Source organism: Temnothorax curvispinosus, unplaced genomic scaffold (genome assembly GCF_003070985.1).
Source record: "Temnothorax curvispinosus isolate PA1 unplaced genomic scaffold, ASM307098v1 QBEX01016196.1, whole genome shotgun sequence".
Classification (NCBI taxonomy): Eukaryota; Metazoa; Arthropoda; class Insecta; order Hymenoptera; family Formicidae; genus Temnothorax; species Temnothorax curvispinosus.
Window position 1 is genome coordinate 11,440 of NW_020225976.1, and position 17,446 is coordinate 28,885.

The window sequence follows — 17,446 nt, forward strand, 5'->3', positions numbered from 1 at the left end:
TGTCGTACGGCGCCTCTGCCCGTCGTCGGGATCTTACCGCTTACGACGGCACGGCGTCTAACGGTCGAACATGAGTTTCGCGAGTTTGATGTCGAGACTGGGAATCGTCTGTAGACGACTTAGCCAGACTAGAGTCAAGCTCAACAGGGTCTTCTTTCCCCGCTAATTTTTCCAAGCCCGTTCCCTTGGCAGTGGTTTTGCTAGATAGTAGATAGGGACAGTGGGAATCTCGTTAATCCATTCATGCGCGTCACTACTTAGATGACGAGGCATTTGGCTATTTTCCTCACGTCTTTCGGCGCGTCTTACCGCTTCGGGGCAGTGCGGTTTCTGATAACAATGGGTCCCGGCTCGAGCGATCCTGCAGGTTAACTAATGGATCGCTCATCTGCGCAACGGGTTACCCAATAACAAGGATATGAGATCCGGCATAACTTTCGTTCTGTCCTATCTTATATTGACTGGGTTTATCTAGCACTCTTGGCAAGTCCTCCCGCAGAAGGAAAACCCATCTGACTGATCTGCCGCGGGATTTCTGCGTACGGAAAAATTATTTAAGCAGAGTCTCCAGCTTGTAGAAGCGGAACTTGGCCAGCTTAGTGTTGCCGTTACCGCGGGGAGCCACGTGGAGGCGTCCGCCCGTGCGCCGGGGAGGTTCGGTCGCACGACTCTGCCGCCGCTCGGTGCCCATCCGAGCGACTCGCATCACTGATGTCAACGGCAAAAGTGCCGGCATAGCTTAAAATCGGGCGTGTAGAATGCTCCCAAATAAATAAATAAATAATTTTGGCTGGATCAGGTCCAAGACCATCGTTTGTATATAAAATTACATCAGTGAGCTAGTGCCAAAAGTTTTTAATCTGCAGCATCGCTGCTGTTGAGGCGCAAAAGCGCGTTGTAATGAACATATGGAAGAGTTCCACTGAGTTCCTGAGCGCTTGAAGTGTTAGCGTTCTCAGCGAGCTTCTGTCTTTAATTTGCAGTACACGTAGACAGGTAACAGTGTCTCTGGGCATTGCTCCTCTTGTCCCGATAACTATCGGGAGGATCGTACAGTCTTTCGCCCCTAATTGAGTTTTAAGTGGGGCTACGAGGGACGCATATTTAGCGAGCTTGTCCCTTTTATCTCTCTCTAGGAGATCACCATCCTCATGGCAGACTGTGATATCAGCCACGAAGACCCTTTCCCGATACTGTATGATCAGGTCTGGTTGGAGATTCCTCAAATGAGGATCCTGTAGTCGAGCTTCTTTCGTTACTACCATGCCACGTTGCCCCAAAACGTGGCGTTCAATGAAGTCTCGAATATCGTTGTGGCGCTTAATACGACCAGACTTGGTGTATACGCACTGCTCCAATATGTGACCCAATGTCTCGGGTTGAGCCTTGCACTTACGGCACGTGACTGTTGGTCTTAGCAATTCTGTTCTGCGATACCTTGTCCGCCGCAACATTGGCTCTTAGCTTAAGTGCCGTAATATACCTGGACGGTTTCAACAGGTTAGGACGGTATAGCCATTCATTGCCTATTTTATCATATAACGAAATGATTACGCTTGATAAATCAACAGCTGAGTAAAGAACAATGGCCAATTTCGAGCATTAATGGATGTTAGAAATATATTTAATAATTATAATATACAATCGAGTTAGTTTACGTTTCGAGCCATACTTGGCCTTCTTCAGAACATTAAATCATAAATAATACCGCATTAACAATAAAAGACTCGGGTACGATCCGGCGCTACGATTTCCAATTAAATCTCACCCATGTCTGTAGACAATTAGTCATGTTGAAGTCAGAATATATCGTCGATTGTTAGTCAAATTACAGGCTGAAATAGCCGTTTCCTGTGTTGCAAGACTTATGTATGTCCATGAAACTGAAGCGATCGTCAGCCATTTGTCGCCCGACCAACTTAGTGGCAACTGTATCAAAATTAAAAGTCCGTAAGATTACGTGAATTTAATTATTAAGTTAGACTCATAAAAACGGACTCACATAAGCGGTCCATGCAACAGGAACGCAAGAGAATTCTTTCCATCGTCTATTAAGAGCGTGTGTTCGAAGCGAAAGGTTACAGACGACTGAGAAAAACATTCGCATCGCAAGGGCAGAGCTACCAATAGTCATTGTTATTACCAAAGACAACAATCTCAAAACATCAAAATAGGCCTCGTTTAATAGTTCCGTGTCCTTGTTTAAATTAATACCGTTTGGCTGCTCTTTGATATGTATCATTTCTGCAGTCAATCTTTTTTTATAATTATGCTCTACCTCCAGGATGCGCACATTATCCCAGTCAAAAGAATGATTATATTTAGTGATATGCTCTGAGACCACCGAATGTTTGGACAGATCTAATCTGATATTAGATTTATGTTCATTTATTCTGGTGCGTAGTTGTCTCTTAGTCTGACCGATGCTCAGACTCATGCAAAAAGAACGTTCCTTTTTGAATAATAGTTTCATCCGTTAACACGGCCTTGTATAATCTTGCATCGTTTTTACAGAAAATTTTAGCCGATAGTATACCGAAACCAAAAAGCCATGTAAATAATAGTTTCGAATTGTGCACTGACCAATCGAAGATAAGATTGCATCTGAGATTCTCGTTTCGTTGGACGTGGTATCATTATTCACTAACGTTCCTTCGGAGTTGGTCGTGGAGGGCATAGAGAAGAGGTGGAAATTTATAAAAACCAAGACGAGTTTATCTCGTGCGGAGTTTATCACTGCAATAAAATTTGTTCTGACTTCCACCTTTTTTACATTTAACAATGTCATCTACAAGCAGACATTTGGTTCTCCAATGGGCTCCCCTTTATCTCCGACAGTGGCTGACATTGTCATGGAGGATTTGGAGGAGAGGGTTTTGGGCGCGTTGGATATCCGACTGTCGTTTTATAAACGTTATGTAGATGATATTGTTATGAAGATTCCTGAGGATAGCGTGCAGGATGTCTTGAATCACTTTAATAATTATCATGACAGACTTAAATTCACAATAGAGTACGAAAATAACGGCAAACTTAGTTTTCTGGACTTAATGTTAATCGTTGAAAATGACACAATTATAACAGATTGGTTTCACAAGGAAACTTTTTCTGGGAGGCTATTGTCCTTTTATTCGAATCATCCTCTTCAACACAAAATACCATCTATAGTATGGTGGACAGAGCAATTATATTGTCTCATCCTAGTTTTTATAATAAAAACTTAATATTTGTCATTAACGTATTGCTTGGAAATGGGTATCCCATCGATTTAGTTTTCACGCATATTAATAAGAGACTGAGAAAGTTGCAATCTATTAAGAATAATGATATAGTTGATGATTTTGAATGTTCTCAACAGTTAAAAAGTTTTATTGTCATGCCATACTTAAAATATACTTCTGAAATTATCACCTCAGCTGTTAATAAATCAGAAAATTCTGTGGGATACCGCACTCTAAACAAACTTAGCAGCATCATTAAAGTCCAGAAAGATAAGAACGCTCATTTTACTAATAATAACGTAATATATAAAATCTGTTGCTAGAATTGTGATGCCTCTTGTGTCGGTCAGACTAAGAGACAACTACGCACCAGAATAAATGAACATAAATCTAATATCAGATTAGATCTGTCCAAACATTCGGTGGTCTCAGAGCATATCACTAAATATAATCATTCTTTTGACTGGGATAATGTGCGCATCCTGGAGGTAGAGCATAATTATAAAAAAAGATTGACTGCAGAAATGATACATATCAAAGAGCATCCAAACGGTATTAATTTAAACAAGGACACGGAACTATTAAACGAGGCCTATTTTGATGTTTTGAGATTGTTGTCTTTGGTAATAACAATGACTATTGGTAGCTCTGCCCTTGCGATGCGAATGTTTTTCTCAGTCGTCTGTAACCTTTCGCTTCAAACACACGCTCTTAATAGACGATGGAAAGAATTCTCTTGCGTTCCTGTTGCATGGACCGCTTATGTGAGTCCGTTTTTATGAGTCTAACTTAATAATTAAATTCACGTAATCTTACGGACTTTTAATTTCGATACAGTTGCCACTAAGTTGGTCGGGCAACAAATGGCTGACGATCGCTTCAGTTTCATGGACATACATAAGTCTTGCAACACAGGAAACGGCTATTTCAGCCTGTAATTTGACTAACAATCGACGATATATTCTGACTTCAACATGACTAATTGTCTACAGACATGGGTGAGATTTAATTGAAAATCGTAGCGCCGGATCGTACCCGAGTCTTTTATTGTTAATGCGGTATTATTTATGATTTAATGTTCTGAAGAAGGCCAAGTATGGCTCGAAACGTAAACTAACTCGATTGTATATTATAATTATTAAATATATTTCTAACATCCATTAATGCTCGAAATTGGCCATTGTTCTTTACTCAGATATTTTCATCTTTACAGGCTGGCACTCCTTTGCCTTGGGACGGTAGCTCTGCCCACTTGTGCCATTGGTTTGCTTCGGCTTTGCTCTTATAACCGTCGATTTGGTTATTTGACTCTAGGGGCCAGCCCAGTTTGGCCACGTGCGCCAAGCGCTTTAGTTTGTTCTCCAGCCCTGACGCCATTACTAGGGCTTGGATTGCCGGATCACTATTGTTCAGAAAACGAAAACCAGCTTTTAACATTGCGGACGTTACAACAATTTCGAGCTTGGGAAAGCCCATGCCGCCATCGCGCTTAGACGCGTATAGCAGACCGTCTGCTGTAGACATTGGAAGGTGCAGATAGTCTTTCATCGCCGTCCTTAGTGTTTGGTCCAGTTCTCTTAGTTCTGTAGCACTTATAGTGCCCGCGATGAAGGCATACAAAAAGTGCAGCAAGACATACCGCGCCAGAAGTTCAACTTTCTGGTGTGGCTTCAGGGGTAGCCTCTTGATTCTTGGGAGCGTATCTCTTAACCGCGCAACTGCGCGCTTAATAACTACTCCTTCCCATGGAGTAACCTGTATGCCTAGGTATTACATTGACTGAGCAGGGCCGCAGTAGGCGATCTTCTCGCCATTGCTGTATATTTCTGGATCCACCATATACCAGCTGTCTTTGGTGGTAACAATACCAAAAGCAACGCACTTCCCAATCGATAGTGCCATTCTCTATCTTGAAAGGGAGCCGGCGAGCTCATCCATAAGCCGACTCGCCGCTTTTCTGGTATCTGCAATAAGTATTATATCGTCGGCAAAAGCCAAACACGATATGCTCAGGTCTTCCTTGATTTGGATGCCTTCCATGCTTTCTAATCTGTCAATGATCAGATCCGTGCAGACATTGAAAATAAACGGAGACAGAGGGTCTCCTTGCTTGACACTTCTTCTTAACTCTATGTCGAACGTCTCGTTGCGACATTTTATAGTCGTTTTGGCTCCTTTGTATGAGTCCATTATCATTGCGACCACTTCCTCCGGCAGCCCTTTCCCACGTAAAGCATACTTGATAACAGGGTGCGGAAGGCTATCAAACGCTTTGGCTATGTCCACCTGAGTGGCAACAATTCCTTTGCCTTTCTTTGCTAGTGCGAGAACTTCATTTAGCAAGTTAATGTTATTGTAACATCCCATTTTCGGCACAAAGCTTTTTTGCCGTGCATTCAGGTGAACCACGTTTCTCAAGCGTTGGTCCATAATGCCCCAATAGAATCTGCTTAATATTGAGGAGATAGTAATCGGCCTGTAGTTAGCCGCTACAGAGAAATTTTTTCCCTCTTTGAGCAATAGCGTTGTTCTATTGCAGCGCCACGCGCTTGGTTGTTTCAACGCCAGCATTATAACATTGAAGATTGCATGGAGGATATAGCCTCCCTCATTTCTCATCAGATCTCCCTTACGGAGTCCGTCAGGCCCGGCTGCCACCCTCAGCCGTGTAGACCTGAAACGCTTCAGAATCTCCGTCTTGGAGATGGGATGCAGAATTTCTGCTGGATTGTACGGCACTGTGGCCTCTCGTTCTCTCTGGTCGATATTACATCGACCTGGGCTTCCCCATAGCCCTTCGTAAAGCTCATTGACGCTCTCGACTGATGGACTCGCCGATTTATCTGTACCCAATGCTCCAACGTCCATACTCTCTCTTACCATTTTAGCGGGGTTATTTTTATATAACTCTTGTGTACGGGCATACGCTCGGGCTTTGCGCTCACTTCTTCCCGAGAGCCCTTTCCTGCGACTCTGGGAAGCACCGCCCGCCTTCCCAGGCGCCGGAGCGTGGAACAAACTGACCGCCAGCTTATAGGCTGTATCTACTTCCTCTTGCGTTATTGACTGACCTTCACTTTTTGCTGTCAGGAGCTGGATAATGTGTTGTTGTACTTCCAGCGATTCCTTGGGCTCGCTTTCTTTGAGCTCCTTTAGCAAAGCCTTGATGTTGGCTCGCCTCTAGCACACAGTTGACGCAAATTCGTCAAAGCTATAGATATCGCACGGTACCTCCTCTGCATCTAGGAAGACATCCTTGGCTTCCTCCGCAGCAACAAAGACTTCGTCTACTTCCAGTGCACCATCCACTTGCTGGTCCTCTTCATTGAGGAGTTCTTGATTTGAGCGTGTACTCTCAAGGCGCTGCTCTCGCCACTGTTGAGTAAGAGAGTTTTCGTACTCTCCCGCTCTTCGCGACGATTAGGTGCATGCAGGCGTATGTATGTATAGACAGTAGTATGTGTAGATAGAGGGCGACTGTACCCAGAAAGAAAAAAGCGCCAAGCACGCTACGACAGAAAGTCGAGTCAGTCGCATGTATTGTCACCACGCATGTATTGTCACTATATTGTCACCACGGTTTCAAGCAATAAAGACTTTTTGTGATAACCCGAGCATTCATTGCATCCGAAAGCATCCTCGTCTCCTCGCGAGTAAAACTAAATAATCCCAACAGGTCATGAGCCCAGCTACACTGACGGAAATTTAAGCGAGAAGAGCGATCGGAAAAACGCGAGTTCGCGTAAAGGTGCGACCGCGTAGTAGTGATCGGGAAAGCGCGAGTTCGCGTAACGGTGCGACCGCGTGGCAGCGATTGGGAAAGCGCGAGTTTGCGTAACGTTGCGACCACGTGGCAGCAATCGGGATCTTGCGAAAGCAAGTGGTTTGTTCGACAAAAATGACGTCGGAAGTGACATCGAGACATGTCGAGAAGCTCGACGGCACAAACTTTCTCACATGGAAATTCGAGATGAGAGCGGTGTTCGTCGCGGCGGGCGTGGACGAAGTCGTCGATGGGACACATGTGGTGACAGAGACTGCGACGGCAGAAGCAAGGGCGACCTGGAAAAAGTATAATGCAAAGGCGATGGTGCTGATCTCGACGTCGGTTGAGAGGGCTTAATTACAGCCGCTGGTAACGTGCACCACAGCCAAGCAGATGTGGGATGCTCTGTGCACAGTACATGAGCAGAAATCAGCATCAAACAAGCTGTATTTAATGCAGAAGTTCCACGAGTACAGGATGGCGCCGGGAGACTCGATGGTGCAGCACGTAGCTAAAGTTAAAAACATGGCGCAGCAGCTACGTGATCTCGGCGGAGCAGTGGATGATACCACTGTAATGGCAAAAATTCTAGCCAGTCTAGCTCCGAAATACAGTGCGTTTCGTACGGTATGGGACAACATTGAGGAAACGAGACAAACAGTCGATAATTTGACTGAGCGACTCATCCGTGAGGAAGCTCGAATGAAGACAGGAGATGGCTCCGCAGAAGCGTTAGCTGTGATGAAGAATAGTGCTGGAAAGAATAACAAAAAGGACGGAAACAAGAACAGGCGTTCGAAGAAAACAGTAGAGTGTTACAAGTGCAAAAAAAGGGGCATTTCGCGCGCGCTTGTCCGTCGAAAAAAAAAACCGTAGTGAGCGCGATGAAAGTGAATCACGTGATTACGCGTTTGTGGCCTCGAGCGATGAATCACGTGGAAGACCGGAAGTACGAAAGGGAAGCAACGGCCCCTTCAGTGAGGTAATCGAACAAGTATTAGCGGCCGATAAGAAGGATGTGTGACTGACGGACAGTGGAGCGTCGAGGCACATCTCGTACAGGCGCGAGTGGTTTGATGATTTACATCGAGCAGCGGCGGCGCTGTTCTGCTCGGGAATAATGGACAATGCGAGGTAAAGGGCGAAGGGGTAATACATATCACAAAGTTTGTCGACGGCCGCTGGCGCGACTCACGCATCGAAGGTGTGCTGTATGTGCCGAGTCTACGGAAAAATTTATTCTCCGCCGGTATGTGTACCAAAAAGGGGTACGACGTGAAATTCAGCAAGCAGCAAGTGACGATCACGCGAGACAATCGTGTTATGACGTTCGAGGCAAAACAAGGCAACGAGCTCTACCGGATGCTGTTTTGAGTAATAAAGCCGGGTGAAAAGAGTGAAGTGAATATCTCGTCGGTCGATCTCAGAGTATGACACTAGCGTCTCAGCCACGTGGGTGCTCAAGCACTGTGCGATATGGTGCGCGGTGGCCTCGTCGAAGGGGTGAAACTGAAAAACACCGAGAAGTTTGTGTGTGAGCCGTGTCAACTCGGGAAATCCCACAGACAGCCGTTTCGGGAGAGACCGGGAAAGAGAAGCAGCGAGCCGGGAGAGTGCGTGCATTCTGACGTTTGTGGACCGATACAGGTTGAGTCCCTGGGAGGCGCAAAGTTTTACGTGACATTTATAGACGACGCGTCGGGTTTTTGTTACGTTTATTTTGTGCGTCACAAAGACGAAGTGCTTGAGAAATTCAAGATGTACGAGAAAATGGTTTCGAACAAGTTCGGGAGGCCGATAAAGGTCGTGCGTTCAGACAATGGCGGTGAATATAAAAACACAAAGATGACAGAGTATCTCACGCAAAGAGGTATTGTCACAGAGAACACCGCGCCTCACACACCGCAGCAAAACAAAAAGGCGGAGAGGGCAAAACGGACGATTTTTGAGTGTGCAAGGACGATGCTCCGAGCTAAGGACCTGCCGAAGAATCTATGGGCAGAAGCAGTAAGCACAGCAGTCTACGTGCTGAACCGCACGACGCACTCGAGCAGGAAAAATCTAAAGATGGCGTACGAAGCTTGGACGAACAGGAAACCGGATCTCGAGCATGTGCGAGTCTTCGGATTGACGGCGTATGCGCATGTGCCAAAGCAATTTCGCAGGAAACTCAACGACAAAGCTAAGAAGATGATACTGGTGGGATACCAGGGAGAGTCTTCAAATTATCGGCTCTACGATCCGGAGAAAAGAAAAGTGAGCGTGCCGAGAGATGTCGTGTTCGACAAACAGTCGAGTTTGAAAAAGTCGAGTGGAGCAGAATCGAGCGAAAGAGAGCTCAGTTTACTAAGCACAGTTCGAGGCACGCAAGAAAAAGATGTCATCGAAATCAGCGACGATTACGACGAAGAAAATGAGGGCAGAGACGACGAACGAGTAGACGGCGAGGGAGACGAGCAGGCGAGACGGGAAGCAACAGAGCCGATTCGACAAGGATCGGTGGAAACTCCAGGAGCCGAACGGCGCGGATTGCGAGATCGTGCACTGCTGAAAGAGCCGAAAAGATATCTCGCAGGAAAACCGAATAGATATCTCGCAGAACTTGACTTCAGCAAGTATAAGCCGCCGAATACGTATCACAAAGCTGTCAACGGACCAGAAAGTGAGAAATGGATGAGCGCTATCAAGAGCGAGCTTCAAGCTCACGAGAAAAACAAGACGTGGACAGTGGTGAAGAAGAGAGAAGACATGAAAATCATCGACTCAAAATGGGTCTTCAAGGTCGTGCATGAGAAAACAAGTGACAAACCAAGATACAAAGCGAGACTGTGCGCGAGAAGTTTTCGCCAACAGTACGGTATCGACTATAAGGAGACGTTTGCCCCGGTTATACGATTCAATTCGCTGAGGATGTTTCTAGCCCTAGTGGCACGGGACGATCTCGTGCTGTTGCGGTTCAATGTACGCACGGCGTTCCTGCACGGCGAACTGGAAGAGAAAATCTTCATGAAGATACCGGAGGGACTGATCGTCGAAAATAGTGAGACTGCTGTGTGTCGGTTAGATAAATTGCTGTACGGTTTAAAACAAGCGCCGCGCTGTTGAAATGATAGATTCGGTAAATTCACACGAAAGTTAGATCTAGTGCAATCCGACACGGATCCGTGTGTGTACGTGGGCATAATCGAGCGTGCGATCCTGTACTTGGCCTTGTTTGTCGACGATGGACTAATAGCTTGTAAATCGTCGAGAGCGATCGAGAAAGTAGTCGAGCATCTGAAGGAGGCGTTCGAAATAACGGTCAGGGACGCGAGTAGATTTGTGGGACTTCAGATCGCGAGAAACAGAGGGGAAAGGTCGTTGATGATTCATCAAAGCGACTACATAAAGAAAATACTCGAGAAATTCAGGATGGCCAATGCGAAGGCAGTGAGCGTTCCCGCTGATCCTCATGCGATTTTAGAACTGGTAGAAAACGAGAAAGAGGTCGAGAATAGGTCGCCTTATCGAGAGGCAGTAGGTTCGCTTATGTTTTTGTCAGTGGTGTCTCGCCCTGACATCGCGTATGCGGTCAATACGGTCGCGAAATTTCTAAACAAACACAACGAGACACATTGGAGGGCCGTGAAACAAATCTTCGCTTATTTGAATGGAAGTAGAGATCTGGGAATAATATACAGTAGCGGGGGAAAAGAGGCAAACCTCGTGGGGTATTGCGACGCCAATTACGCGGGCGATCCCGAAATGCGTCGTTCAACTTCAGGTTACGCGTTTAATTTCGCGAATGGTTTAGTCACGTGATCAAGTCAGAGACAGAGAATGGTAACGCTTAGTACTACCGAAGCGGAGTATGTTGCTGCAGCAGCAGCAGCGAAAGAAAATATTTGAAACCTGTTGAAAAACTTAGGCGCGAGCTGTGATTATGCAACAATGTTATATGTAGACAACCAAAGCGCGATTAGGCTAGCTAAGAACCCTGAGTTCCATAAAAGAACCAAACATATAGACGTAAGGTTCCATTTCATTCGCGAGAAAGTGGCTAATCAGGAAATCATAGTTAAGTATATTCCTATCGAAAGCCAAAAAACCGACATTTTTACGAAGGCTGTACCGAGAGAGAGATTTAACAATCTACGAGATAGTCTAGGTTAGGTTTACAGAGCTTCAACGAGTACTCAAACAGTGAGCGTGTTGAGTAAGAGAGTTTTCGTACTCTCCCGCTCTTCGCGACGATTAGGTGCATGCAGGCGTATGCATGTATAGACAGTAGTATGTGTAGATAGAGGGCGACTGTGCCCAGAAAGAAAAGCACGCTACGACAGGCAGTCGAGTTAGTCGCATGGCGCCCGTCTATATTGTCACCACGGTTTCAAGCAATAAAGACTTTTTGTGATAACCCGAGCATTTATTGCATCCGAAAGCATCCTCGTCTCCTCGCGAGTAAAATTAAATAGTCCCAACAGCCACCTCTTGTAACACGCCTCATTCCTCTTGTCTTTTATTTGCCTCAGGGTTTTCTCCGGCATAAACGGAACCATAGCCTTTGCTATGTTCCTCTCATCCCTGAGCTCTACCTTGAGCTCGAGCATCCTACTCACATCTTCGGCAGAGAAAACTCTACCTCTCCTTAACTCCATTATCTTCGGAGCAGCTTGCTCCGATCTTACTCGGTTTTTTGCTACCGGGTGTGCCAGTCTTTGATGCTGTGACAGATCACGCTGTGTGACGAAATTCCTGTCACAGTCAGGGCAGTCGAACCGGCCTTGCTCTACGGTTCCTTGCCCCTCACTTGCCCTGGCTGCTGGGCATTTTGGAAGGTGGCATGCGGCCGCACGATACGACGCATACGACTTGCCACACCATTTGCATTTATACCTGATGCTCAGGTGAGGATGCAATTCCTCCATGTGCCGGGCCTCGTCTCTGACAGTGAGAGCCATATACTCGCCCACTCCAGCTGCGGCGCAATTCTCGCATCCCCTTCGGCTGAAGGGGAGCGATAGTTCACAGACCTGTGTTTCCTGCCTTGGTTGTCTTTGTGTAGTCCCCTGGCCGTGTTCCAGGGAAATGGGACCGTGTTCCCCGTCGTCCGAGAGTCGTCCTTAAGGACGTTCTCTCGTCGCAGTCGTGCTCATCCAAACTGAGCTCTTGCCCACGTATTAAAACCTCTCTTGAAGAAAAAACTATTTGAGAGTCACTGCGTAGTTTAGCTCCTCCTATCTTGCGCAGAAGTAAAAATCGTACTACTGCGTCGCTTTGAGCGATCTGGCAACGACGCGCTTCTGGCTTCTGCTCCTAACCTGTCCGTAAAGTACGCGATCGACGCGATGCATCGCGATGTTTGGGTGCAATACAGAGAGGTTATTTTTCGCAAGAGTAAAGAACGGTAGGTTTGAGAAAAAAAAATTAGCGGATAGGCATGCTAAGGCTTTAGCAGCTATGTCGGAATCTAAAAATAAAGGAATTGAAGAACTTATTACTGAACATCAAAGGAAAAAGGTCGGTGAAGGACGGCGCATCGTAGAGCTAAGAGAGCTTGGCAAAAATTTAAAATGTAGCCAGTGTAAAAGTCTTTTAGACTTAGAAAAAATGTCTTGTGAAAGGCGTGTGGGTCTTCACTCGATTTTAAGTATCATCTGTGACAAATGCAATATTGTAAACCAAGTCAAGACAGGAAAAGTAGAAAATAATGTATCGCACATCAACGCAACTTTTATTCTTGGTAAGTTTTTTTTACTGACTTAGATTAAATGTATGAAATTGCTTTGATACAATTTAAATAAGCAATTTCATATTTGTCTAATTATTTGTATTAGGTGCTGTACATTCTGGAGTGGGCAATACTGGGTTGAACAAAATTTTGGCATGTGCAGATATCCCCAGCATCTCCAATAATTTATATAAACACTACGAGAAGATTATTGGATCAATAATTAAAGAAGAAGCTAAAAACAGTTGTAAGCGAGCAGCAATGGAAGAGAAAAAACTAGTGATAGAAAAAATTACAGTGTTGTGTGAAGAATTGTAAGATTTAAAAATGTTTGTAATTGTATATTATAAATTGTATATTAAAAATAAGCATTTAGTTTAAATATTGAAAATTACTGTAAATATATAAGTATTTAGTTTAAATATTAAAAATTACTGTAAATATATAGTTAACATTAATTATATATAGGTATAAGTAACATTAATTTTTAACATTTTAGATTAATTAAAGTAATGTTATATGTTAGGTTATATATATTAATTTTTATAATATATTTATATAATAGGTTAATTAATTTTTACATTAAATAAGTATATATTTTATATTTTAATTTTTTTTCGATTATGAAAGATAGATTTTGCTGCAAAATAGACTATTTTTTTAATAATTACAGTTTACCTAAACAACTTGTATATTTCAATCTTTTCTGTCACAATTATATACTTTCCAGGCCACAAGACATTATTCAAGATATTTACCCGCAGCTAGACATCTTAAAAACTACTCTGCCCTCAAATAATGAGTCTAATTCAGTTGCATTTGACCAGGCTATAGGCGAAGTTGTTAATATTATAGTTGGATTCGATACTGGCTGGAGCAAGCGCGGTAATGGTCGCAGTTACGATAGTTTAAACAGTTACAGCACAATCATTGGTTTTTTATCAGGGAAAGTTCTTGATTATGCTACTAGAAATCGGAAATGTATGAAATGTGATTTGGGGCACAAGAAAGAGGATCATGATTGCCGCATGAACTTCCAAGGCAGCGCTAAGGCTATGGAAGCTGACGCGGGAGTTGAATTAATCAACCATAGCAACATTTTAAAAGAAGTCGGTTTGCAAGTTCGTGTAATTATTGACGATGAGGATAGTTCAATGATAGCAGCCGTACGAAATGACAATCCAGATGTTAACTTTTATAAACTAGCCGATAAAAATCACTTAACAAAAAATTTTTCTAATGAGCTATATAAAATGCGCAACAAATACAAGCAGCTGAATAGAAAAGGAATTATTTCTCACATCAAAAAATGTTTTAGTTACACAGTGTCCTAAAATAAAGGCAAAAACAAATGTTTGGCGAAAGCATTAAAAAAGCTACCAGATCATTTTTTTGGACGCCACAAAAATTGTGGAAATTGGTGTAAACCTAAAAGTAAGCACACAATTCAGTTATCGGAACCTGATTTGTACGATGAATTAGTGCAATTTTTCGGAAAGTACGCTGCGAATGCTGGCAAATTTTCGGTAGCAGCTTCTAGTCAAGCTAACGAAAGCTTCAATAATATTGTTACACATAAAGCTGCTAAAAACAAATGCCTCAGTAAAAGTTCTGCGTGCGACTTTAGAGTAGCCAGTAGTGTATGTGTAAAAAATAATGGAGAGCAAAGTATACTAAATATGCAGAAAAGATTAGGCATTTCGGAAGGATCACATTCAGCCAAATATGCTATTGTAGCTGATAACAAAAGATGTAAAAGATTTTTAAAAGATAAATTAAAATCAAGTAAATTACGGCGGCTAGAACTAAAGCAAAAGAGAGAAAGTCTGAAAAAAAGTAAAGAAAAGTTAGAAGGCATAACATATCAAACCAACTGTGGTATTGATACATTTGATACAACGATAAATAAAACAGACGAAAGTTCGGAAAAGATATCAAAAAATAAAATAAGTATTTTTTATTTTGATTTGGAAACAACAGGATTTGCTCATAATGCTCATATTACCCAAATAGCTGCAAAAAGTGGTGAAAATCTTTTTAATGTTTATGTTAAGCCCAAAGAAAAAATTTCATCTGGTGCGAGTAAAGCTACTGGGCTACATTGTATAAATAATACTTTATATCTTTATAATCAGCAATTATTAACTCTCACAATCACCGAAGCATTACGATCTTTTCAGCAATTTTTAAAATCTGTTTCTCAAGGGAAAAAATCCTTATTAGTAGCTCATAAAGCAAGTTTCGACGCACCTCGATTTTTACGTTCAATCATAAATAATAATATGGTTAATGATTTTAACATGATTGCAGGCTTTTCCGACTCATTAACGGCATTTAAAAAAAAGTTTCCAGATAGGAAAAGTCCACAAATGTTTACATTAGAGACATTATCAAAAGATTTTTTAAAACCTCAAGATTCACAACATTTTCATGACGCAGCTTATGATGTCACAATTTTGCAAAATCTTGTTTCAATTTTGAATTGTGAAGATTATTTATTTAATAAACAAAACAATTTCCGTCGCCAGCAAATAATTCAAAATAAGTCGTTTTATTTTCGACCCAACTGGCCAATTAAAACAATATTGCACGACGTTTCGACCGAATTCCGGTCCTTTTCAAGTGCTTTAATTTAAGTTACACCGATCCGCATAACAAATTGCATCGTTGACGTGGTGTCCTGACAACGTCAAGACAAACGCAAAACTAAACAAGAGAGAAAATAATACATTTAACAATAAAAACTATATAAAATCGTTACAATATCGCGTTGGTCAAAAACAATAAAATTAATTAACACTGTAAAAATTAGTTAAAAGCTTACAATTCTTATGCGTTCCAAAACAAACGGTGAAATCAAAACGTCACTAGCCATATCGAGGCACAACGTCCGAACAGTAAGACAGTCAAAGTCAAAATGAAGTTGTCAAACGTAATCCGCGGATAGCAAACGGCGCTCTGATGGAAAAACGAGCAGAACCGAATATACAGGGCCGACTAAGTGATACCTATGACCCGGTTATAAATAGATGGCAGGCTTTCAGTATCGTTTTGTAAATTGATTGTGCAATCATGTTTTTTAATGAAAAACATTTCCGATATTTCTCTTTTTTTTAAATGTTTTTCTTTGCATACAGACAAAATTCCTCAATTTTGAAATTAATGATACTAATGTTAATTTATGTTTTATTCGTTCCAAGATTATTAGAATAGAGAACCAACTTTGTGCGCTCTTACCTGATCATGTTGTCAACAACTTTTTCTATGCTAACAACGATTATTTTCATACATATGAACAAAAAATACAAAGAAAACTTATTAACAAATTTGACTCAGTTATAGCTGCGCAAAACCCAGTTATTAATTCGTTAATGAATTTTGATCACAACAAATGGATTATCAATATTAGCAGCAAACAAATCCCAGATAGAGTACTGAGGTTTCTTAGTCTTGGCGATAGATTCGCTCTACCAGTTGACAACAATGACAGGAGAGATCGCATAGATTCGGTGGTTGACGTAATAAAAAATTTTGAATTCAATGTTTACCAGATCGCGGACGATATTGTTGACGAAGCGCGCAACCGTATTTCGAATTCGTTGTTTAAATTCTTGCGGACTAATAAGCATAAAAATTGTATAGAGAGGTTTATTTTGCAAGAGTTTAGATTTTGTAAAAGGTTCCTCCGTAACAACGATGATGTCTTTGTTACAAAGGCAGACAAGGGCCAAGTTACCGTGATCATGGATAAAAGTACGTATGTTAATAAGATGACTGACTTACTTAGTGACAGTTCCACGTACAAAAAATTGAAAAGCAATCCTATAAGAAAAATAACATCGAAAATCAACGAAGTGGCAAAGTCTTGGTTTAACATGGGCATCATCAATGAGCAAGTTTTTAGACATTTGAATTGTACTAATGGGAATCTACCGCGCAGTTACGGACTCCCGAAGATTCATAAAATTGGCTCACCATTACGTATAATTGTTTCCACTTTAGGCAGTCCGCTCTATAATATCGCCAGTCGTTTGCAAAACATTTTAGAAAAATCTGTTCCAAAACCTGAATCGTATGTTAAGGATGGTTGGTCCTTTGTAGAATTGATTAGAGGAGTGACAGTGGGAGACGGTGACGTTTTAATTTCGTTAGATGTCACTTCTCTTTTCACTAACATACCTAAAGATCTTGTTTTGAAAGCGATTGAAGAGAGATGGAATTACATTACTACAAAAACTGATCTCAGCCTTCCACAATTCTTGAGTGCTGTAGACTTGATCCTTAGTTCTACTAGTTTTATGTTTAACGGCCAATTTTATGAACAGATCTTCGGAAGCCCGATGGGGTCTCCCCTCTCCCCTATCCTGGCTGACATGGTCATGGAGGATTTAGAGAAACATTGTATACAGCGGCTCAGTTTCAGGATATCCTTTTTCAAACGATATGTGGATGATATTTTCGCGGTTGTTCCCGAGTCGGGTATTGGTGAATTATTAGACAGTTTTAACAATTACCACGATAGATTAAAATTCACTTACGAAATGGAAAGCAATGGTAAATTGAGTTTCCTTGATACCACGGTCATCCGCGAGGGAGGCTCATTGCTCACGAATTGGTTCCGTAAACCAACTTTCTCGGGCCGGTACATAAATTATTTTTCAAACCATCCTATGAAATACAAAATTAACATCGTAAGGAATTTGGTTGATCGGGCGATTCTTTTGTCCGACGCGCGGTTTCACAATTCTA